Below are 25508 nucleotides of genomic sequence, written 5' to 3' on the forward strand. Positions count from 1 at the left end.
AATCAGGACAGTAGTGGAATTCAAATTTTTTACTACTGGTTCTGTGAGTGTGGCATGGGAAAGACACTGTAATATCTCCATTCCTACCCCACTCTAAGGGATGGACACCGTAAAATCTCCATTCCCTCCCCACTCCTGGGAAGTTACTGCAAAATCCCATTCCCTCCACACTCCACTAACCTGCTTTCAAGTTCCATTCTCCTGTGCAGAGCAACAAAAGAAGACTCACCTAATCAGCTGGGATTCGGGAAGCAGAGAATAGATGGTGGTGGAACCAGTCAGAGGTGTTATTTGCCAATTCTCTGAACTACTCAAAATTTCCACTATCGGTTCTCCAGAAACTGGTCAGAACCTGCTAAATGCCACCTCTGAATCAGGAGGACTTTGGAAATGTTTAACTTGGATAGATTTTGAAACTGAGGTCAGCAAAACTAACTTTATTCTAACAGAAAGAAAAAAAATATGATAGATATTTAAGATCTATCTAGTAAGAGATGTCATTTCCACTAAGAATAGGTAACTTTTTTGACCTGTAGACCATTTGAAATTTTGAGAGCATATTTTAAGCAGCCCCACAAAATATTTGTCCAGGCATGTTTTGCTAGTCACAGAAACCCTTTTATCAGAAGACAAGACAGTGGACATTGCTTTATTACAGCTTTCCAGTCCTTTGAGTAACAAGGATACACGCTTCCAATTACATCCCACAGGCAATTTTGAAAATAAGGATGAAGTTCCAATTTCATTCTTAAAATGATATATTTTAAGGAAATAAATCAGATAAAAAACACAGCAATATTTAGAAAAAATGTGGTATTACCACTATCCCAGGAATTATTGCTTCCAAAAAGTTTACTAGATCACCGCAATATATTGTTCTGAACAGACTGCTGCTGGTACAACACAACCTTACCTTTGAAGAGTCTATTCCAGAGGTTATTTAGGAACAAAATTAAGGTTTATGAGCACTTGAAATTACATATCTAATGTTTCAGAGTGGGATACAACTTGACCGTAAGGTTTAATTTTTGCTTCCCTAAAGGAAGTACCTGTCTTCTCCATACTTTCCTTCAATTGAACCCGATCATTATTGAATTTTCTTATACTTTCAAAAATTTACCAGCCAAAAAATAAGGAAGTCTTATAAACATATTGGTAAAACCTAACCCCCCAAAATTGAATGACCTATCCCTGGATTTTGAACTAGAATTTTTTAAAATGACAAAGGAATCATTCAGAATACTGAGGTATATGTGCAAAAAAAGTAAAATAAATTTCTGAAAATAGCCACTCAGTGCTAGTGAAATGCTTCCAAACTTTTATTCAAAAACAAATCTTGATAACACTGGAAACCAAGAAATCCTGAGAATCCAGATCTCACTTTAGATATCATTTTGCCCACCAGTGCCATAAAGATTTTTTTCTTTTTAAAATTTTATATCTGAACACATATACACATTCACCAAGCATTAATACCACCAAGATTATTTTGTTTGCAAAATTTAACCTAATACTGCAATGTAAATAATCTGTAGAGTTAAGGCAATTAATTCATGAATAGAATAATCTTAACTGGCCAAACTGTAGTAATAATCTTCCTGATTTAACTATTTTGAGAAGTAGCCAGTTAATAACAATTTTAAGGTAGCTGTATCAGCCTATCCCATGTAAAATAATTAATATACTGGGAGTCACAAGAAAAAATAGGATAATCATGAAAATAAATACTGATCACCACAATTTTATAATTTATTACTTTTACTATCTTATTTTTTTTTTAAAAAATAAGATGTTGTATTTTAACTTTTTTCCTGATTTACTGCCAAATTTTCACTGATTTATTTTTTATGGCACATTCTATATTAAGAAGCCAAAAACTATTAATACATGTAATCTATGTATGAAATATCGTGTTTGCTTTAACAAAATTTAGTAAAATATTGCAGGTAAACTGCTAGTCTAACTGTAGTGTTATTCAAGTAGCAAAAGACTAAGTTGTAGAACAAAAGCTAAAAGCCTGATCCAGAAATAGTTATTCATACATAAACTATCTTGTTATTCAGATCCATTGTTCTGGGAATGCAGAATCTTAGTATTTCAGACACAAAAGAGTACTTTGTATTAGCTATAGCAGCTGTTAAGTATGAAAGCTATTTGGGTATAAGGCCAACAATCCTAAACTTATAGGATTCCAATAATTACAAAACTATGCTCAGGGTTAGTACATCTTCTTGATCTTTGTCTCTCCCTCCCAACTCTCCCAACACAGTAAATTATTGCATTATTCTCTACTACTAAATGTGGTTTGAATTCAGTTGCTTTCAGTTTGGACAAACATTTTGGCTAATGTTGATAGACAAGCAAAATCTCAAAATGATTTCACTTATTTCAAATACGCTCTATTTTAATAGATACATTATCTGAGAAATCAAGTGTGTTTAAAAGATGTTTTTTCCTCCAACATACCTTTTAAACAGATTCCATCATTTCCTATGCAGCAATCTGCAAAATTCCAGCCCTTAAAAACTTATTTCCTCCAAAAGATACCATTGAATATCAATGGCAAGAAGTCAATATTTAGTATTTGTGAAAATAAATAACAGAACTATCCATTAGGCATTCAAGTCTTAACACAGCTATTTTATTTTTAAAATGCCAAGTCCACAAGCAATTTCAAAGGGCCCCCAATTTTAGTTTCACCTCTTCAAGGGATACTTCTAGTGATACAAGCTCTATCATTGAGGCCCATGGAGAGTATTTATTTTCAATACAGCAATTAGCTGCTAAAAAGTTATTTGGTCTATGTAAGTTCAACTAGTACACAAACAGTTTACAAACACAACTTCAATAGTCAAGAGATGTCAGAATCCACCAGATCTTTTGTTTTATGATAACTGTAACTTAGTTAAAACTCAGAATTTTAAAACAATAACATATGAAAAAACAAACGTGCTGATTATTTTCATGTTTTAATCAAGGCTCTAAAAGTATATTTTATTTTAAAAAAAGCAATTTCAACATAGAAATAGGAAATTAAATTCATATAACACTTATCATTATATCAAGTTTGTATAAAAGAAGACAACTAGAAACAGCAATTGAACATCAGAGATAATAGAATTTCATGAATATTTCTGTCTAATTTGGTACCTATTTTATTCTCCTGCACTTTGACTGACTTTGTTAATGTGATATAAATTATTAGATCAATTCTTCAATGTTTTCAAATCCTGATTCAACAGTCTCATTACGAATATAAATCAGATATTTTATCTTTCTGTCAATATATTTATCCCCTAGAATTTTGTCTCCTACGTAACTTGTTTTAACCTATGACCTTAAAAACTAACTATATCTCCCTTTTCTTAATTTGTACCATAAGTAAATGAAATATCTTTTTATTCCCAGTAGTAAAGAAATTCACAGTAAACTATGCCTTAACATTTCCATTGTAAGTATGAGGAAAAAATATCTAACATAAAACACACTTGTATGAAATTACCAGCTTCCCTATCTGAAATAGCAGATTCTCCAGCCGAATGTGTTGGGCTACAATTCCCAGCCACTATGGCTAAAATCTAAAGATATGCTGTCAGAGAATTATGAGCATTATTTAATACATCTGCAAAACAAATAAAACACAGCAGCTGCAATACAACAGATTTTTTTCTACACATATATATTGCTTTTAAATCTTATTTCCACTTTACATCATCAAAATGATTTGAGATAGCTACAACTATATACAGAAGCAAAAACAAAAAAATTTCAAATAGGTAATATATCTGATTTGTCCTATCCAGCATCAGTGAATTGATAATATCCTTGGCCCCAACTGCAAAACCTCACCTGTGATGAGAATTGCAGCCCAAAGCTTTCAAAAGGGAAAAGAATATCAAATTCAAAAGAACACTGAACATTCCACAACTCTGTGGGAAATGATGAGAGCCACAGTTTAGAAAAACTGCTGATCAGTCTTCCTATAGGCTCTACTGAAAGGATGAAGAGACTTCACCTCCTTATCATGAAAAAGCACATTATTTATTCCATTTGCAACTGATGGGTTGATTGTACTCATAACACTTAAGACAAACCAAACCTAGACAGTTTATTTCCCACAGATATTGGTGAACTAGCAGGCATATTTGCTAGTTAGCCATTTTATAGCTTAGCTTCATCTTCACTAAAGCCATCCTAGAAAGGAGTTACATACAAATTATTGTATGTGAGGATTGCTCCCCAGGTTCTTTTCCTTATTGTGCTGACATGATCACAAACAAGTAGGTATATAGCTCTACTTTCTATATTCTCCACAACTATGAGATAGGTGATCCGAGAATGACTAGCCCAAAGCCACTCAGTGAGTTTCTTTAGCCTATGTTTCCCTATTCCTAGTCCAGCAGCATCTTAACCATGACAGTAAAATTGTTCTGCAAATAAGGATAATTTTACATTTTAGATGTTAATGAATTTTTAAAAACAAATATCAACCTTGGACATTAAGCTTTAAATCGCAGGAGATATGCCACCTAGAAACCCCAACACTGTCATAACTTTAGAGAAATATATGTTTTGTGAAAAACACATTTGAGAAAACGGAATCTTATTTACAAATTACCCAATTGCGTAACCATTCATATGCATAATGTTTCACTATGTTAAGGAACTGTCTTCAATGTGGGTTAGTCATGTTTTACAACTGAATCAAACACATAGTTTTAACATATCTAATATTAAGAATCATCATTCACGAACACTAGGCATATACAGCAAAATCCTATATAACTTTATTTATAAGTCATTCAGTTAATATATGAACTAAATGAAGTATTCTATTCAAGTTAAACATAATTTACTATAAAGTTTAAAGACAGCAACTTCATTAGAAGTGATGTCTTCATGTTGAATCTGCTAGTGCATTAACACTACCTTTCTAAAGATAATTTTCCATGTATAGCTTTAAACAATTCAAAAAGCAGTTGCGAACAACTTCTAAAGTTTGTGACAACCAGAAGTATTTCTTTACATTTATGTCCTGCAGAAAAGCCTTTTACCTGTTTTATTTTTAGAATTATGCATCATAAGTAGAGTAAATCCCGGTATGAGCAATCGTGCAATTGCAAGAAAGAGCAACAATTTTCTAGTGCTTAGAATACAAACACCATGTTGATGTTCTCATATTATTTTTAAGTGGCAGCAAACTATTATGTGACACTGAACAGGTTTTAAATCAAAGGATTGAAAATGCCAATTTCCCTTCCAAACTAAAGTTCATCTTACTTTAACAAGTTACTTTAAGGTTCATTTCTTTTTTGAACTAACCTAAAAGATCAAATAGTGAAGCAGAATTTTCAATTTTAAGAAAAAAAAAACCTGAGAATTACATTTGCTAGTTTGCTTTAAGAACAAAAGCAGTGCCACTAATTCTAAATTATCAATAGTAAACGCAGACAACACTAAGCAAGATAACTATAAGTCTAATTAAGGAGGAAAAAAGAATATTCATAAGTAACAAATGAGCAAGTACACTTGATAGTAAAATGTCATTAAGAACCAACTTCCTAGCACACCTTCTATACTACTTATTACATTGATCGGAGTCTATACCCCAAACAGCAATTTCAGATTCTATTACAATAAAAAGGAAAATCTCACACAATAGACATTAAGCAAAACAAGCATAATTTGGTTAAGGCTTCCCCAAAACTATATTAAAAGTTTGGTTGGTTATAGAATATATAAATAAGTTACTTTAGAAAGTACCATGAGAGGAGAGAGGGAAAAAGAAGCAAATTCATTGTTGATTGTAAAAGCTGTAGCTATAAGGATACAGCATGCAGTCTCCACAAGGCGCACACAAAAATGACTGCCAACCAGCCACGTGACGACAAAATCTCCAATACAGGCGCGCTCACGGGCGCGCGCACACACAAGATGTTTGAGAATGGAAATTGGGGGTAGGTTTGGACGGATGTGATGGAACTTTGGGAACGCCGGAGTTCGAATGTTGGCGAGAAGTAAATTGGAAAGCAGCATGTTTATGAAAAGGGGAGGAGACAAGCAGAGCAAGCGACTAATACAAAGAAAACAAACATCTTCCAATTGGGAAGCTTTCTGCGTTAACAGAAGAGCAAAACCTTCAAGTTAAAGTGGCGCCATAAGAAACCAGCTTTTCTTCTTCCCCTCCCCCAATTTGCGTTGGAACCGCAATACTTCGCATAAGCGCGCAAATACATGGCTAGTTTTTTAACGCCACTCTAACAATAACAGTAACAGCAGCAGCAACCGAGACACGGGCCCGTTACAGAAGACATTGCGTTCATTGAGGGAAGTACTTTACAAGTGCTATTGTAAAATGGACAGCGGGAGTGGTCGCCTCTATTCCAAACATTAAACAAAGTCAGTCTTTTCCAGTTCCCTCTCTTTCCCACCCCCTAGCATAGACGACCGGCTGCACTGCTTATTCCCTTCTTCCCCCACCTCCGTCCCACACTTAACTGTTAAGGGAAACTAAAAGCTCTTTTGTAACCTTATAAAAGCACGATTACTCCAAGCTGCAAGCTTTATGGCTTTCCAAAGGTAATGAGGTAGAGAGGAGATTGCATTGTAGTTGCAGGACAGCGCAAACGCCTGGGAGTGTTGCAAACACATAACAGGTAAGAACGGGAAAGTAGTAAGGAAAAAAAAATATCATTAAGAATTAAGAACGTGGCAGTATTTTACACTTCGAACGGAAAATAAAGAACCGGACAGGGAAGTTTCATGACTATTACGGTTTTTTAAAAAAGAAAAATCTCTCTGCAAAAAAATGTTCACCTTAGAACCAGAAATTAAAAGGCAAACGAGTTGCGAATCAAACTCAGGGAGGAGGGGAAGAAATAAGGGTCATAGAAGTTGTTTTCTGGCCGCTGCGGGCTCGTGCGAGGTACAGGCAGCCAGTAGCGCTAACAAAGACAGCGACAGAAGGGCCGAGCAAGGGCAACGGGAAAGCCAAGCAAGCAATCGAGTAAAGCAGGCAAAAGCAAAGCAAGCAGGCGGCGACACCTACCACGTGACGGAGCTGAGAGCAGAGTCCGGGCGGATCCGGCCCGACGCAAAAAAATATATATGTATGTAGTAATAATAAAAAGGGCGCAGTTTGCAAACAAGGCGAACGCAGTCTTCTTCCTTCGCTCCCGCCACCACAAAACGTCTTCTCGCTGTTGCTGTTCTCTCTCGGGCGCTCCTCTTTCTCCCCCTTCCTTCCAGCCCCAGCTCCCCCTTTCCCTGCCCGCCTGCTCCCTGCTCTTCTGCGGGCAAGGAGGGCGGGCGGGCAGGAAAAGGGCTGGGGAAGGAAGGGACTCGGGGGGGGGGCGAGGTTGCCTTCTTTTGCAACCGCCCCACCCCACGCACCCAAGAGGAGAGAGGCGGCGGCAGCGATTGGGGGGGGAGAAAAAAAGGTGCTCCTGGCTTTCTCCCCCAGCGGCGGCGGCTGTTGCGGTGCCTCCTCCTCCTACTGCAAAGGAGGGTCTCCCGCTCTTCAAAGTGGGGCACAATGTGCAACAGTCTCTGCGGCGTTTCCTCCTCTCCGCCTTCGCCCCCCCCTTTTGCCTTCGTACCCGACCCTCCACCGCGTACGACAGAAGGTAGCCGCAGCGACCGTGGAGGTGGTGGTGCTACTGCTGTTTTTCTGCTGCTAGATAATGTTCGGGGGGAAAATGGCGGCTGAGCTCCTTCTCTGCTCTGCCCTCCTCCTCCTCCTTCTCCTCCCTTTAATCGGAGAATGCACCGGGCAGGCAAGGCAGGGGGAAGGGAAAGCAAAAGGGGGGAGGAAACACAAAAACGGAGGCGGTAGCGCCACCGTCGGTTTCCCGTGCGCACTGCGGGGTGAAACTACAGCTTTGCAGCTAAAAAACCTGCTTGCGCGCAAGGCAGACAGCTACCAAAGCAAATTAAAAAGCGCGTGCACCCGGCGCAGACGGTAAAACGAATGGCCGGACGGCTAATAGAAAATGATCAATCAGTGCAAGAGGAACAGCAATCAGCTGCACACTCCGGAAAATCTGGAATTAAGAGTCATGAAAACTATTAAAATATCCAAAGACCTAAAGTATGTCTTTAGGAACAAATTTATGTCGGTGATATTCACAAAATAATACTTTAAAACTTCCAAAATACCTGTCACCAATCTTTTCTCAGTAATGGGGCAAATTACTCAGTAACGGGGCATATTACTAGAGCAGAATCTTTTCAGAATCTATTAGCCTTATCTTTTGCAGGGAAGAAAAGAAACCAAACAATATAAAAGATGATAGTATCAAACAGATTGTTGAAAGTTCTTTATCGGAAATACAAATTATTAATTATCAAGTAGTCAAAATGGGGTTTTTATTATATTGCAATCTTCCAAATTAAGCAAATATTACATTGTATATTTTCTCTGAGAACATCTGACGGAATCAATAGCTGATTATGTCCCATTCATTTTAATAATAGAACTCTGCAATTTTCAATTATAGTTGCATAAAAAGAGGAACATCTAACTAAGTATGTTGAATTACACTGAGGTAGGCCAAATGCACTAAAAAAATACATAATGGCTATGTAGACATTCAGCCAATTGCATTAATCAGGGTTTAACATGCGAATATAACCAATATGGTACCTTGCTTTTTGTTTGTTTTTCAAGTGGAGAATTTTCTTTGAGATCCAGAAAATTCCAATAGAAGAGAACTCCATAAATACAAAGCAGTAGCAGGTCTTATGCAGCTCTTTAGGCCAAACAGCCTTTTTCAGTCTAAAAACTTTCCAGATGTTTTGGATTATATTTTTCCTGTGTTCGAATTGTGGGAAGGGCACCGAATTGAAGTAAATTCAATAGTATTCCACCTAGCATATTTACCTGCACAATCTCCTAAATGCTGGAACATCACATGAAAACCAAACATTTTTTGTCTCAACTACATAGATCTTAGATGTTCCTTCATCTGTGCCTGCCAGTTTTTTTTAAAAAAAAAACATCTCCAGATATGCCACACACAATTGTAAATGCTGTGCCAGTTAACTAGCCTACTATAGCATCACAATGCCATGTTATACTACATTTTACAGATCCTAACTATTCCAACAAATGTACTGGTCCCTATATATGTCTGTAATATAATTTAATAATTTAAAAACCTCTCACTTTTTAAGTGATAGGTTTACTATTAAAAATGCTAACAATTCAGAAGACTAACATAAATAAATTATAATAAGATTCCTTAAGGCAGGAACTTACATTTACCACCAGCACCACCAAGTGTCTCTTCTCTTTTGCTTAATTTGCAGCCTTATAACCTAATGCAACAATTTAGATTACTTTAGGTATTCATGCAATGGCAAATATTTCCTTCATCCTTCCAGATATGATTACAAGGAATCATATAGCATAGTAAGCCATTGTTTGCATATAAAAACTACAACTGTGAGTTCACATAAAATACTAAAGATTCTCAAACTTTGTGACATTAAGTCCCCCTAAAATAATTATTTCTTGTTACAAAAAATTCCACCATGAATCAAAGTTATAACTTGAGATGAAATAAATATGTGACTTATTTTGGGCAGCCATATTTTTATCTTGATATCAAATAACAAAATGTAAGAACTGTAACATTTAGAGAAAAAATAAAAATGAACGTAATAGACTTGTACAAATTCCAAAGGCTATGAATATATTAAACTGAAGACACTAAAATAAATCCAAGAGAAGCAAACTCAATAACTGGTGGTAATATCAATGGATCACCAACATCCAATAAGTTTGTCACATGATCAATAGGTATCAGTTGCAAAAATCTGCAGATATGAGATTTTTATTAATCTCAATCCATAAAGAATCCTGTAATCAGGGCAAATTATAGAAATACAATCAACAGTAGATATGAATATATTGAATCAGTTTCTAAATTAGCTATACAATTTTTTTCATTTCAAAATAATATTCTGTAAGAAATATTAATTTAAAAAATACTACCAGAAATTCATAAGAAAAAGAATCCAATATTTAAACTTAGTAACTAAAGTCTAAACAACTACTATTCCCCCCATACACCCACAGATAGTTTATTACTTTCTGGGGTTCACAACCCATCATTTAGGAATCCATGTGCTAAACCACCCTATCCATTTATGGAAAGAAGCAAGTAGCAGTGAGAACGAGAAACAAGTGATATAAAGCAGGGGTCACCAACCTTTTGGACCTCAGGGACCACCAAACTCATAATTTTAAATCCCGGGACCACTAATATGAATTTTGACTGAGGGTGGCTTGCTGACGTTGGTGGGAGGGGGGGAGAGAGAGAGAGAGAGGTCTGATTTAACATTTCTCCCTCTCCCTCTCTTTCTCACACACACACAGAGGCAGGGGTGGCATTCAAATTTCTTAACAATCGGTTCTGTGGGCATGGCCTAATTTGTGGGTGTGGCTTGGTGGTCATGTGACTGTCTGGGCATGGTTTGTATGTAAATATTATATTTATATAAATATTGAATTTTTTATAAAAAAGAGCAACTTTTACCCAAAATCAGGCAAAGCAGGCAGACAGATTGAGTTGTTCACAGAATCACAGATTCATTCAGAGATCTGTGAGATCGGCTACCTGAGCCTGTCACATAAAATTTGCTTGCAAGAAAACTCACAAAATTAACTCATAACACACCATGTATGTAAATATTGAGTTTTTTCTAAAAAAAAGAACAACTTATACCCAAAATTAGGCAAAGCAGGCAGGCAGATTGAGTTGCTCACAGAATCACAGATTCATTCAGAGATCTATCTATCTGCCATCAGCTGAGTCTGTTATATAAAATTTGCTTGCAAGCAAACTCACAAAATTAACTCACAACACACCATGTATATAAATATTGATTTTTTTATTAAAAAAAGAGCAACTTTTACCCAAAATCAGGCAAAGCAGCAGGCAGATTGAGTTGCTCACAGATTCACAGATTTACTTAGAGATCTGTGTTTCTGCCATCGGCTAGCTGAGTCTGCACTGCTTCAGTCCTAAGGAAGGTTCGGCTCTGCTTAAAAGCAGAGCTGAAAATCTAAAGATTAATTAGAAAGCAAGAAATCCAATGATTTCCTGCTTTCTAGTTAATCTAAATCTCCCGGCACAGCAGAACAGCTGATGGTTGGAAAAAGGAAAAATATCAACTTAGCAGGCAAGTTTGCCAGGTAAGGAGTGTGTCAGCTTTAAAATTAAGCTGCCACATTTTTTTAAAGAGAATTGGAGGAGTTGAAAAGAAAGTTCAAGGTTATTCTGTATGTCGTATTAAGAAATTCCAGTGATACTTCATTGGTTCTCATGATTTATGAAGTGTAGAAGTGGGAGGAGAGAAGGGAGGAGAGAAGGTGGATTCTGTGTAACACGCGAAAATAATTTCACTTGGGAAATAAATGTAAGGTATCTAGAAAGTATCCATGATATCAATCACTCCAAGACATTTTCTCTCCAATTGATTTATTTAGAAATAGATCTGGCATGTCAAAGGCAATTTCCCAAGTGAAATTATTTTCACGTGTTACACAGAATCCACATTCTCTCCTCCCTTCTCCCACTTCTACACTTCATAAATCACAAGAACCAATTATTTACCACTGGAATTTCTTAATACGACATACAGAATAACCTTGAACTTTTCAACTCCTCCAACTCTCTTTAAAAAAATGTGGCAGCTGAATTTTAAAGCTGACAGTGGGTGGGGAGGGAGAGCCATGTGGGCGGCACAGCCTTGTTTTCCCACGCAGCCTGGATTAATTGGTTTGGTGGGGTGCTCTGGGGGTGACATTTCTCTGCAGTCCTCCCAAAATTTTTCGTGGCCCGACCGCTGATATAAAGTTTATGATACAGCGTGGACTGGAATGTTCTATTTTCTGAAATATTATTGGGCATCATCATCATGATTATCTAATTCAAATCATAACTATCAAAAATCAAAAACATCTGCTACAGTATCCCACCTCTTTTATATGGACGACCTTAAACTATTTGGAAAAACATCGTCTGAAATGGAATTGCTGGTCAACACTGTCCGAATATATAGAGAAGATATTGCAATGGAGTTTGGATTGGATAATTGTGCCACGCTCACCATCAAACAGGAAAAACAGAAAACTGAAAAAATCAAGATGCCTTATGGCAGGGGTGGGCAAACTATGGCCCACGGGCCACATCCGGCCCGTTGGTCTGTCCAATCCGGCCCCCCTCTGAAAAAAAAAATCGCTGGGCATGGCGTATTGCCCTGCGCTGCGTGGCCCCCAAAGCTGCAAAACAGCACGGAGCGCTCTCGGGGTAGGAAAGAAAAGAAGAACTTTGCAAAGGCCTTGGCTGGGAGTTCAAAATCACCTTCGAGTGCGACCTCTCTGAAGGTGAGTCCCCGCCGATCCCCCTCTTTTTTCTGGGGCTTCCAGGCTTAAACTTTGCAAAGGCAAAGTTTGCAGGCAGGAGCGTCTTCCTGTCGAGGAGCGGGTAGGGTTCTGCCCGGTGGGCGGGTGGGCTGCTTGGAGGAGGCGACCCAGCGCCGCTCCGGGTTTCCCTTCCGCCGTGCAGCTTGGGGCCAGGCGCAAGCACCCACAAGGAAAAAGGAAGCCGCAAGTTGCTGGGAAGTTGTTCAGGTTTCCGGGGCTTCCAGGCTTAAACTTTGCAAAGGCAAAGTTTGCAGGCGGGAGCGTCTTCCCGCCGAGGAGCCTTCCTTTTTCCTCGTGGGCGCTCACCGGGACACCAAGGCAGGGCAAGGCTCCACCCCCAGCGGCCTAGCTTTAGGTGGGCTTGGATGCCCCTGAGCGTGGTTTGCTGTTTGTTCTCTCCTGGGACTCACGATTGGAAAGCGTGGAAAGTAGTAGCAGGAGCAGCCGCAGTGTTACTTTGCTTCCGGAAGCTGCTTTTTTGGAAGAGCGCTTCGGTGATCGGACCTTGCCAGCTCGGGAGCAATTCCAGTTTACGCTAACCTTGGTAGCGAAATAAAATCACCGAGTCAGTTCAAGCCTTGCAAACTGAGACTTAACTGGCGGGCAAAGAGCTCCTTTCCTTGCCTTCTCTCTTCCCCCTTGAGCGGAGGAAATGGTGTTGGAGAATTGCTTGCTGTAATTCGAAATTGAAACTTCAATTACCCTCCCCACCCAACTAATTTTCAGTAAGTGCCACTGACTTCAGCATTTGGTTGTAAGAGCTTGATTTGATCGAAGCTAAGTATTAGGGTTTTTTGTTTTCAAGTTCAAAGAGATGGTGGTTTGGAAGGGGTTTTGTTACTGTTGGGGGGGGTAGCTTGGAAGACCCAAATTTTGAACGTTTTATTTAAAAGTCTTTTTTCTCCAATGTGGATTTGGAATGGAAAATCATTTATGTGGGCTCAGCAGAAAGTGAGGAATTCGATCAAGTTTTAGATTCAGTATTATATAATTTGATTCAGTATTATATAATTATATATAATTTGCTGCATTTTATAATGGGCCCTTTATAATGGCCTTTTATAAAATTGGTTTGGCCCTCGAACGCAGATCTGATTTTCCATGTGGCCCCCGAAAGAAATTAATTGCCCACCCCTGCCTTATGGTAATAACATCAAGAGTCTGGATGAAGATGATCACTACAAATGCCAGAGCATTCTTCAAGCTGACAACATCAAGCTCACTGAAGGCAAAAAAAACTTTAAAAGTGAATATATTAAGACAGTGAAGATCTTAAAGTCCAAACTCAATGAAGGAAATACCATCAAGGCAATCCAAACCTGGGCAATTCCAGTCATTAGATATACAGCTGGACTCAAGCAGATCAGAACAATGACAATGAATCATGCCTTTCATCCTCACAGCAACATAAGCAGACTCTACCCACCAAAGAAATTAGATGGACATCTATTTGCAAGTACATGAGATAGTTAAAGAAGAAAAAAGAGCATTGGAAGAATATCTGCAGGACAGTAAAGAAGATCCACTGAAGCCAATATATCAGGAAGCCTGACTGACTACTGGCAACAGTAATCTGGCCTACAAGAAAGACCAAATGAAAAAGAGAATGGAGACGTGGGAAGACAAAACATTATCTAACCAATACATTAAACAAATAGCAGGGAAAACAGATAATAACAAAACTTGGCAATGCCTAAGAGCAGGAAAGTTGAAGAAAGAGACAATGAAGCTCATTCTGGCTGCCCAAGAGCAATCCTTAAGAACAAATGCATACACATGCATACAAAAGCAGCAACTGACAGCAAATGTCACCTATGCAAAGAACCTGAAGAAACAGTGAATTTTGATGTATTTTTGCCAACTTAGCTTTGTATAAATAAAATGGAAATATAATAGATATATAGAAAACAGAATAGAGGAACTTCCGGTTTGGGCTTCTTCAGCGATAGACCGAAATCGCGATCATCCACGGTTTTGATCCGTGCTCGCTGCTGGAACACCCAGAGCCGCCTGGATTCGGGGCTGAAGCCACCCGGTAGAGGTAGTGAAGAAGGGGGAGCCATCAGCGGGGTTGAGGAGAGCCGCATCTCTCCTCCTCGGCTGGCCATTACTCCCTTTCCCAAAGGCAATTGCAGCAGTGGTCAGAAATGGCCACCTCAAAGAAGAACCCGACCGGACAAGATTGTGCAGGAGGAAGTTTAAAGGAGAAAGTTTGACTGACCGGGTTGAATGGAGAATATCTATTTAAGGTACCTGGAACCTGAATTTTAAAGACTAATACTATTCCTAAAAAAGATTTTAAGCTGCGAAAGAGAAAGGGAAAGGAAACAGAATTAGGTTTTTTTCTCTAACATCGACAGCTTTAACTGACTTGGAGCATTAAGAAGAAGAGATTAGAATAAGAAATTGATACTAATCCACTTTGACATTAATAGGCTATTTCTAGCTGAAAATAAAAGTGTCAAAGGGATAAAGATTCTTGGATAATTTAAAAACTTTCTTTAAAAAAAAGAAAGAAAGCAGCAGAGGGAAAAAGGAAAAAAAGAGGGTGGAATCTGGAAAATGGAGGAGACCACCTGGAACTTAAAAAAAAATTGATAGTGGAATTTTAACAAGTCTTGCAAAAGATACATTGTAGCTGAAACTTTGTTACAAGATAACAAAGCCCCTGGAAAGAGAAAGTGAGAAAAGAAGCAAGAAACAGTTTTGGATTATTGGATGATTCCAGGAAATTTGGATGGAGGATCCTAATGAAATAAAATAAAATCAATTGGGGGTTGTTTAATTTTTTTTTAAATGGCATCACTCCTTGAAGAGTTAAAAATGAGACTTAAAGAACAAAAAGAAGCAGCACAAGATGGAAGAGGATCTTTTGGCTTCGTATTTCAATTTTTAGAAATGGAGATCTTGAACTATGAAAAACAACAAGAAATGCTGGCAGAAGGGCGGGACAACGAAGAAGCCAATTTTAATGACCAAGTAATTTTAAGCGGGGTAAAAAAGGGAAAGGGGGGAGAGGGAGTTAAAAACTTAACACTGAAGCAACAACCAAAAAAAGAGTAATTTGAAAAGTAATCATAATATCAGGAAGAAGCAGAAGGGAGGATCACAGAAGGGAGAATCAGATAGAAAAGGGAATAAAAAGGGAGGGAGAAGAAGAGAGGGAAGAGGGAAAGGAAAAGAAGCTACAAAGGACAGAAACAAGATATAGAGGTACAGGAAAATGTACAAGAATTAAAGGTATAAACCTATTTAAAAGACACAGAAACAATGGTTAAAATTTAACTTAAGGAAAGGATTCTGCAAGGGTACATGGGATAGCATTGTTATATTAGAAATAGAAAAAGGTTAGAAAATAGGTTAGATGATTAAAGTGACAGAAAAAAATTCTATTGATGTGTAGTGGAATATTTGTAAAGAGAATAAGGCTCTCAATGATTTAAAAAGAACGTTTAAAAAAATGAAAAGAAACATGTAAGATTTTTATCAGTTGACAAGATGAGCTTGAATAAGAATAATAATTTTATTGACTACTGTTAATAACTATTTTTGGGTTTTTTATTTAAAGACAGTAATAAGTAAAATATGAAATATAGATGATTAAAGTGAAAGACAACTGATTACTAGGTAATGTTTGTTAAAAGAAATAGAAATGTAAAAGATTGTTATTAATATTAATGGCAGAGTTGTACTTGAATAGAATAATTATTCCATTTATTATTGTTATACATATATACACAGATATATATATACATATATACTTTTTTCTTTTAAGAATTTATTGTGTATTTTAAGGGAATGTACCAAGCAGAATTTGATTGAAAATAGGTATGTGTTATAAAATAGAGGTTAGAAAATGAATGTTATAACTGTAAAGATGTAACTTAAATTTTTAAATAAGATTTGAAAAAAGATACAAAGGTGTTACACTCCAGTCTAGTAATTACAGGAGAAAATTTGTTTTATGAGAAAAAATAATATGAAAATTTTCAACAGGACAGACGAAATAAAACACTGATTAGAAAGATTTTAAAAATTAGAAAAAGATATGTAATTGAATTAAGAAAGGAATGAGATAATTTAAAATAAGGCTATAGGAAGTAAAGAAAGGGGAAAGCTATTGAAAAAATTGCAAAAATAGTTATAAGATATGGAGTAGAATGTATAAGATAAATATGTATTGAATTTATGTCTGTATGGAGAAGTGATAACCCGGGGCCACGATGTTCTAAAAAAAAAAAAGATATTTTATTTGTATTTGTATGTTTTGTGAAAACTTAAATAAAACTCTTATTAAAAAGAAAAAGAAACAGTGAATTCAAACAGATAGGAACTTGCCATATAACATCCCAGACTTAACTGTTGATAAAGAAGACCAAAAAAGTCTGGATAGTGGACATGGCAGCACCTGGAGACAGCAGAACAGTAGAGAAAGAACTGGAGAAGATCACAAAACACAAAGATCTGCAAATTGAAACAGACTGACTATGGCAGAAGCAAGCAAAGGTAGTCCCAATAGTAATAGGTGCATTGTGTGCAGTCCCAAAACAACTGGGGCATCACTTGAACACCACTGGCATTTACAAATTCACTGTCAGTCAACTGCAAAAGGCAGCTTTAATCAGAACAGTTTACATTCTGTGAAGATATCAGCAACAGCATCAAACATCCAGATCTGCCTATCCCAGGTCCTTGAAAAGGATTTGAAAAAATGCCAAATCCACTCTGAACATCTGGCTGACTGTTGTGAACAACAACAAGTTTCACTCTTACAGGTAAAACAAACTGTGGAAGAGGAAAAACATGGCTTAAATGACTACATAAAAGAAGCAAAAGAGCTGAAGGAGAACAAAGGAAATCTCTTGAAAACAACAAGATTGAAAGCAGAATATCAAAAGGAAACAATTTAAGCATCAAGTTACTAACTGGAAAAAGAAGTCTATGCATAGTCAATATCTGAAGACATTGAAGGAAAGCTAGATACAAAGCTAACATGGTTGAGATCAGGGTGCTGAAGAAAGAAACTGAAGGCTTTGTTTTGGCTGCCCAAAAACAAGCCCTGCAAGACCAATTCCAAGAAAGCAAAAATTCAACATGTCAGTGACAACAGCAAATGTTGCTTATGCAGTGAGAAAGATGAAACAGTGGATCATCTTATCAGTGGCTGCAAGAAAATCTCACAAACTGATTATTTACACTGTCGTGATCGGGTTGCCAAAATCATACATTGGAAACTTTGCTAGAAGTTTGGGTTCAAATGCAGCAAAAATTACTGGGAACACCAAGTTGACAAAGTTCTTGAAAATGAACAGGTCAAAACCCTGTGGGACTTTCAAATCCAAACAGACAGATATCTGGCCCATAACATGCCTGAAATCACTATCGTGGAAAAGAAAAAAGTCTGGAACATTGATATGGCAAAATCACTTGATCACTTGAAGAGAAACTGCTAAAAACAACAAAATACTGTGATCTGCAAATTGAAGTTGAGCGACTATGGAGGAAGAAATCAGTGGTTGTACCAATAATAATAGGTACCAGTGGTGGGATTCAAAAACTATTACTACCGGCTCTGTGGGCGTGGCTTGGTGGGCGTGGCCATGTGACTGGGTGGGCGTGGCTTTTTTGCAGCCCCCACCCATTTTTGGGAGCTTCTTAGCCACAGAGGAGCCTCTGGGAGGGCGTTTTTGCTCCTCTGGGGCTCCTCTGGGGCTCTGGAAGAAAAGGAACAGAGCATGGGAGGGGCTCGCAGCACCCCTCCAAACTCTGTTTTGGGAGCTTCCTAGCATCAGAGAAGCCTCGGGGGTGTTTTTGCTCCCCTAAGACTCCTCTGGGGATCTGGAAAGCAAAATTTTTTTGCCTTCTTGGGCCTCAGCAAGGGGAATCCCGGCACAGCTGATCTTATCTACAGCTGATTATCGGGAGGAAAAAAAAAGAAAGAAATACCTTAGGTACCAATGTCAGACAGGCAGCAGGGTGAGCGAGCATTGGGAGGGAGGGTGACCGGGTGGGGGGCCTGGCCAGCCAGAACTTACTACCGGTTCAGCGACCCATGCCAAATTCTTGCTACCGGTTCGCCCGATCTGGTGTGAACCGGCTGAATACCACCACTGGTAGAAACCTTTTGAGCAATACCCAAAGGGTTACCTAGATATATGGATATTTTTAATTTATCGGCGCCTGGCTCAGAACTGCCTATATACTCAGATGTTACTTTAACAGCTTTTAGGTTCTTGTTTAGGACTTGAATGGGCATTGGTAGAAGTTACCCTGAATGCCCTTTCTATCTATGCTGCGAGAGAGCCCAGGATGGGTTGACTCCTTCCTATGATGTCATAGCTGTGTCTGTACTAAGATATAAAAGCCAGCCCCCGGGAGAGACCCCAGCTTTGGCGAAGATACTTGACAGACTGAAAGGTATCTCTGAAAGCACAAATGAATACAGAAATATGACTTACCCTCTCCGGACGAATCAAGAGAGGGGCTGGGCTCTCTCGCAGCATAGATAGATAGGTGTTCATAGATAGGCGTTCAGAGTAACTTCTACCAATGCCCATTCTCCACCATGCTGCATCGAGAGCCCAGGATGGCACATACCAAAGCTTGCATGTCCACGGGTGGGTCCTCGTCCGGCTCATCACACTGACGGTTGAACCACTTGTTGAAGCACCCATCTGCCGAAGGCTGCAGTTGCCGAGGCAAAGACATCCAGATGGTAGTATTAGATGAAAGGAGACGGAGATGTCCATGTGGCCGCATGACAGATCTCCCCCAAGGGTGCTTGGGTCGCCCAGGCAGCCGAAGTGGCCGCATTTCTGGTAGAGAGCGCCATCAGACCTCGAGGAACCGGAAGGGCCGCAGCTTTGTAGACCTGTTCAATGCAAGGTCTGACCCACCTGCTAATAGTAGAAGAGGCCTTGTGCCCCAAGTGAGAAGGGAAAAGGAAACAAACATGGCTTCAGACTTCCTGAAGGAGGAAGTGCGTTTAATGGATATTCTAAGAGCCCTACCTACATCTAGCAAGTGCCACTGCTGCTCTAAATCATGGTACGGGAGGGGGAAGAAGCCAGGCAACATAATGTACGTAATGTGTTAACCCTTGGAATAAATGAGGGGTCCAGACTGAGGACAACCCTATCATCGTGAAAGGAGCAATGGTCCTGTCTGATGGAAAGAGCAGCAAGCTCGGATACCCACCTGGCTGAAGTGATGGAAACGGGAACACTACCTTCAGAGTCCCGAAACGGAGAGACAATGTTCTAAGGGGTTCTAAGGGGGCTTTGTAAGGTATAAAAGACCACATGAAGATCCCAGGAATGATACCTGTGAACCACCGGAGGGTGCAGGTTGGAAGCCCCTTTCGAAAACCTCCTGACTGAAGGATGATGGGATAAGGAAGGAAGCAAACCCCATGAAAGAACCAAGGAGAGGGCCTCAACCTGCCTGCGTAAGGTGTTGGGGGCCAAACCTTTCTCCAGATCATGCTGAAGGAATCTAAACCTCTGCCAACTGGACTAAAGCGGGAGAGAGAGAGACCCTCCCCAAGGCACCAGCAGGAAGGGCCTTCCAGGTGGCATCATAGATGCGCCTTGTGGGAGGTTTGCGAGATGCCAGGATAGTGATGATGACCCTTTCAGGAAGATCAGCCACCTCTAGCCGCTGCCGCTCAAGTGCCACATGGTCAGCTTGAGCCACTGGGGCTCCAGGTGGAGCAGAAACCCCTGATGAAGGGAGATTAGATGGGCTGGGATCCTCCAAGGAGAAACCACCGACAGGTTGACCAGGTCCACAAACCAAGGCGACTTTGGCCAATAGGATGCCAGGAGGAGGAGCTCCGCTCGTTCCTCCAATATCTTCCGAATTACTGCCGGAATGACGGGAGCGGGGGAAAGGCATACAGGAGACTTTGGGGCCATCTGCACCGAAGGGCACTGGTCCCCTCCGCTCCCTGGCAAGGAAACCTGGTGAAGAAACTGGTGACCTGGGCAATTTGAGGAGTGGAGAAAAGATCCACCTCCGGTATTCCGAATCTGAGGGAAAGGTCCCTGAATAGAGAAGGAGGAATAGACCATTCTGCCTGGTCGACTAGGCTCCTGCTGAGCCAGTCAGCCTGGGAGTTGTTGATTCCGGAGAAGTGGTCCGCCGAGATCGACAACAGGTGTTGCTCTACCCATAACCCCAACCATAGAGCCTCTCCCATGAGGGCTCTAGATCTCATCCCGCCTGCCGGTTGACATGAGCCATGGCAGCCATGCCCATAGAACATGAGAGCCAGTCACTGAGTGCCTGAAATGCTTGAGAGCTAGAAAAATGGCTCTGAGCTCTAGCCAATTTATGGGAAGGGCCTGCTCTGAGCTGGACCAAGGTTCTGAGCTATCTGAAAAAAAAGCTATCTAACCCTGAAAAGGAGTCCCTTCCAGATTAACGAGGAACACCAACAATTGAGAGATCTCCGGATTTGTGGCAGGAGCGGGACCTTGATGGATGAGTGGCTGGTTCCTGCTTGTTGGTAGGGAAGTAGGAACCATTAGAGTGGACAGGAGTGGAAAAATCCGTGGCTCTGGAGATATGACAGGGTAATTTGCCGATCCCGATGGGCTGCATGGATAAAGGAGGACAGAATCAAAATGTTGTCCGAATAGTATTGGATCCTCACTGGAACAGAAAACAGAGATGTCATCAATGCTATCAGAACCTTCGTGAAGACCCTTGAAGCCGATGAGAGGCCGAAGGGAAGTGCTCGATACTGGTAATGGGTATTCTGATAACAGAAATGGAAAAACTGGCGATCATGAGGCCAAATGGGGATGTGGAGGTAAGCCTCCATGAGATCAGTGGAAGAGAGGAGATCACCCTCCTGAACACTCTCTAAAATAGAATGCAGAGTCTGCATTTTAAATAGCCTGTATTTTACAAATTGGTTGAGAAATTTTAGATCCAGGAGGTTTCGCTACACCCCCACCCCCCCAGGCTTTGGGAATGATGAAAGGCAAGAGTAAGCCCACGTCCCCGTTGAGAGGGGGGAACAGGTTTGAATAGCTCAGATTTCAAGAAGTAGTTGAATGGCCTGATTCGTGAGGTCTTACCTTGAAATGTCCCGAGAGACAGGACAGATAAAAAAAAATTGGCATTAGGAAGTCCAATTGTAATCCTGACCTGATAGTGCTGAGCACGCAGGCATCCACCATTGACTCCTCCCATTTGGAGGCAAAGAAGGCTTGGTGACCTCTGATGGTGGGGAGAACGAGAGATAACTTAGAGTGATGGAAGGAACGACCCCCACCCTCCCGAAAGGGCTGTGTACCAGTATAAGGAGCTGGGTGATAGTCGGCTCTCTTTCCAGAGGAAGAGAGAATTTTACGTTTATCTCTGGTTTTGATGAGATAAGGTTCCAGAGCATCACCAAAAAGCTTATCACCCATGAATGGAACTGAAACCAGCTTCCTTTTACGGCGTGACTCCTCCTGCCAATTTCTGAGCCATAACAGTCTCCTTGCTGCTACTGAAGATGCCATGGCCCTAGATGCAAATTTGGCGGAATTGAGAGTGGCATCTGCAGTGAATTCCACTGCTGCGATAATCTTATTAAGGCCTTGGTGAGACCGAAGGTCAGATGTAGGCAATCTAATCTGGAGTTGGTGCAGCCACCATATGGATACTCATGTGAGTGTGCCAGAAAATGGGAACAAGACCAGAACCGGAATGTCAACAGAAGGCCCTGCCAGGGAATTGTCCAGGGCTGCGCTGACATTGTAGAAATGCTTATCCAGAGAAGATGAGTGAGGACCTGCCAAAGGGGAAGCGCACTGTTCCTTGACTATGTCCAGGAACAAAGTGGGAGAAGGCAAAACCCCTGCCTGCACTACAGGCTTGGAGAAGAATGAGTCTCCCTGGCTAGAAGGAATTCCTTGTGGCTCGGGAGCCACTTCCTCTAGCAACAGCTTGGCAGTGACCAAGGCCATGCTGAGTAATGGCCTGAAGAGAGAAGGATTGAAGACCAATGCAGAGGATGCCTGCTCTGGGCGAGAGTCCTCTTCCTCTGAAAGATTTTGGTCAAAGGTCTTGCCCTGTTCACGTTCTGAACGAGAGGAGTAACTGTGTTCAGATGGTGAAGCCCTTCCCTCCTCATCAACCTCCTCCCATTCTGGTCGAGAAGAATGGACCCTGAGGTCCTGGGGCCTGTGTAAATCAGGGTGATGAGGCAACTTATAGATTGAGAAGAGAGAAGGGCCTGAACCCTTTCTGGTGGTCGAAGGATTTGTTTGAAGCAAATGGCCAAAGAGACAACATCTTGGATATCCCCTGGTCACCTTCTATTTTCCCTTACTTTCTAAAAGTAAAATTTGCAGCAGCTCCAATGCTAAGACCAAGAAAGGCAAATCCTAGGAATTGTATTTTAGAAATGTCTAGACCTCTTACCTTGCTCCCAAGTTGTCAACCCCTTAAATTATCCAGTTGCATTGTTAGTTTGTTTGTGTTTGTTTGTTCGTATAACTTTCTACCAATACTGTACTGAGGGACACAGTTTTTATTTGAGTAATATTCTCAATACTATATAAACAATATTAGCTTTTAAACTATAATGGTATTTTATTAAGTATTGTTGAAAAATGTTTTTGCTGCTTATCACTTCACATAATATCTTTAATTTGTCAAACCCATTATAATAGTAAGCCTCTAGATAACACTAAATTCCAACTTCAAGCAACCTCAGCTATAACGCAATTGCTGAGCAGTAATGAAAGTTGAAGTCCAACATATGGACAGTCATGTTTTATTAATTTTGCCATTATAACTCTGTCTCATAGAACACTACCATTCCAAAAGTGACTTTCCCAATGAATACACATTAGATACTGGACATCAATTCTAACTACCTATCCACTGAAATATAATATATTGGCTTTCATTCATTTACCCAAAAGAAAGGAGCAAAGCAAGTACTTTCCCAATGTATAAGGGGTGAAATTCAAGTACGTCGGCCCACCTCGGGAGAGGTGGTACGGATGATTTGAATCGGTAAAAAATCATCCTGGTTGCTATTAACTATTATACCAAGTACCCATGCTCATAGCCATGCCCACAGAGCCGATAGAGGAAAAGATTTTAATTTTACTCCTGTTACGTATCCTCAAATTTTATCAGCATATTTCAAAATGTCCATACTTTCTGGAAATTATGTCAATTATCATAATTTCCATTGGAATAAGCAGAAGCTCTTTTATTGTTTTTGCCTGAAATGCGTGCATACATGCACTTTTCATAAAGGCTCAGGTATTTTATACCTGGGTAACAGTAACCCAAGGTACTTTCTCATGTATCTATGGACTACTTTTGAGGATTACAGGTAATCCTCCCTTGCCAACCACTTGTTCAGTGACCATTTAGTTATAAAGGCATTGAAAAAACATCCCTTGTGACAGCATTCCCGCAGTCATGAGATTGCAATTCAGGCACCTGGCAAGCAATACACATTTACAAATGGTTGCAGTATTGCTAAGTCACATGATCTTCATCTGCAACATTCACAGCCAGCTTCCAACAAGCAAAGGCAATAAGAAAGACAAAAGAAAGCCATAGTCACATGATGTCATATTTAACAAGCATAGATGTTTCACTTAATGACTGCAGCCAATACAGACAAGCTGGTGTCATCTCGGGTACAGTTGCATGATACTTCATTTTATGTGAAATATTTCCACAGTGTCAGAATTTCTGGCCCCAAATGTGGTCAATAAGCGAAGACTACTTGTACGCTAAACTGAAGTTATTCCAAATTGCAATAATATTGATCAGGAGTCACCATCTTTTAAAGAATACTCTTTATCTTTTAAATAACAGTTTGGACAACCTTGTCTGGAATCATACAGTTCCCTGCTTGAGCATTGGTTTGGACTAGAAGACCTCCAAGGTCCTGTCTAACTGTATTATTCTGTTCTGATACCTTGATAAAATACTTCCTTTTAACCAAATATCAAATCATATATGTAACTTTCCCTCCTTTGCATATGTTCTTAAATATGACTGACACGCTAAGATATTCCTCACAATCTTTATTCTTCCAGAATAAAGAAGTTTATAACCAGGGACAGGGACATTTTTTTATTGGCACCAAAATTATTGAACTTGTTGCCCAAGCAGACTCTCATAGAATCCACTTCTCCCTATTTTCTACAGTAGAGTATGGTATTTGCGCAGAGATTTCAGATTTCATAAATATTTTATCTGTTGCAAAACAGATTTGTTATATTGTTGTTACAGTATTGCTGTTTTAAAATCAGCTGCTTTGGAATCTGTGGAATACCAGAATGGAGCAGGGTACTGAATAAATATGCACATGCTCCTATGCAAAGCCAGTATATAAACTTTCATTATATTACAGGGATCCCCAAACCCTGGGCCATGGCCCACTACCAAGCCTTGAGCCTTTCAGAACCAGGCTGCAGAAGTGGCAGGTGAGTACACAAACATCCCCATTCATGTGAGCAACGGGCACACACAGGTGCGCACACTTCATTTATAGAAATGGCAGGCGCGCATGCCAGCCGCTCACGCAAATGGAACTGCACACAGTTGTCCATGGCACACATGGAACCATCCCCCCTCAGCCAGTCTGCAAAGCCAAGAAAGTTGGGGAACACTGTTCTATTAAGTAGGAAGAAAAAGCAAAGAGAAGGTGTTAAGAGAAGATGCAGAATATAGAACAAGCATATATAGAGAGAAAAATAAAGAGATAGATATTGTAATGCTGGGAAAAACTTTGGATTTGATGAGAGAAATGTGATTTGGAGCTTAGATAGGGATGCATATAACATCACTCAGAAACCCCCATGAAACATACACAAACCAGTGGTGGAATTGAAAAAAAATTACTACCGGTTCTGTGGGCGTGGCTAGGGAATGTGGCTAGGTATGTGTGCTGATGTGACTAGATGGGTGTGGGGGGGGTTGGCAGTAAGTAAGAAAGAGCAATCCGGCACAGCTGATCATAGGAACTGCTGATTGTCAGGAGGGGAAAAATAAAAGAAATAACTTAAGGAGTGACTGGGCAGGCCAGCGTCAGGCGGGTGGGGTG

The 25508-nt window shown here is 39.9% G+C and overlaps 1 protein-coding gene across 6 annotated transcripts in view; it reads right to left on the minus strand.

Moving 5' to 3' along the window:
• The window catches only part of KANSL1 (KAT8 regulatory NSL complex subunit 1), a 181915-nt gene that overhangs the window by 151759 nt on the left and 4648 nt on the right, over window positions 1-25508 (minus strand). For 3 of the 6 annotated variants that reach the window (XM_026717545.2, XM_087915638.1, XM_026717541.2), the window contains exon 1: window positions 7049-7741. The exons of 2 other annotated variants lie outside the window; for them this stretch is intronic. The gene's annotated coding sequence lies outside the window, so the exon portion shown is untranslated. Of the gene's footprint in view, window positions 1-6529; window positions 6551-7048; window positions 7742-25508 lie in introns of those variants that run through there. One more of the 6 variants, XM_087915640.1, reaches the window with a different exon arrangement.

Source organism: Pseudonaja textilis, chromosome Z (assembly GCF_049901715.1).
Source record: "Pseudonaja textilis isolate UNSWEBS1 chromosome Z, rPseTex1.2, whole genome shotgun sequence".
Classification (NCBI taxonomy): Eukaryota; Metazoa; Chordata; class Lepidosauria; order Squamata; family Elapidae; genus Pseudonaja; species Pseudonaja textilis.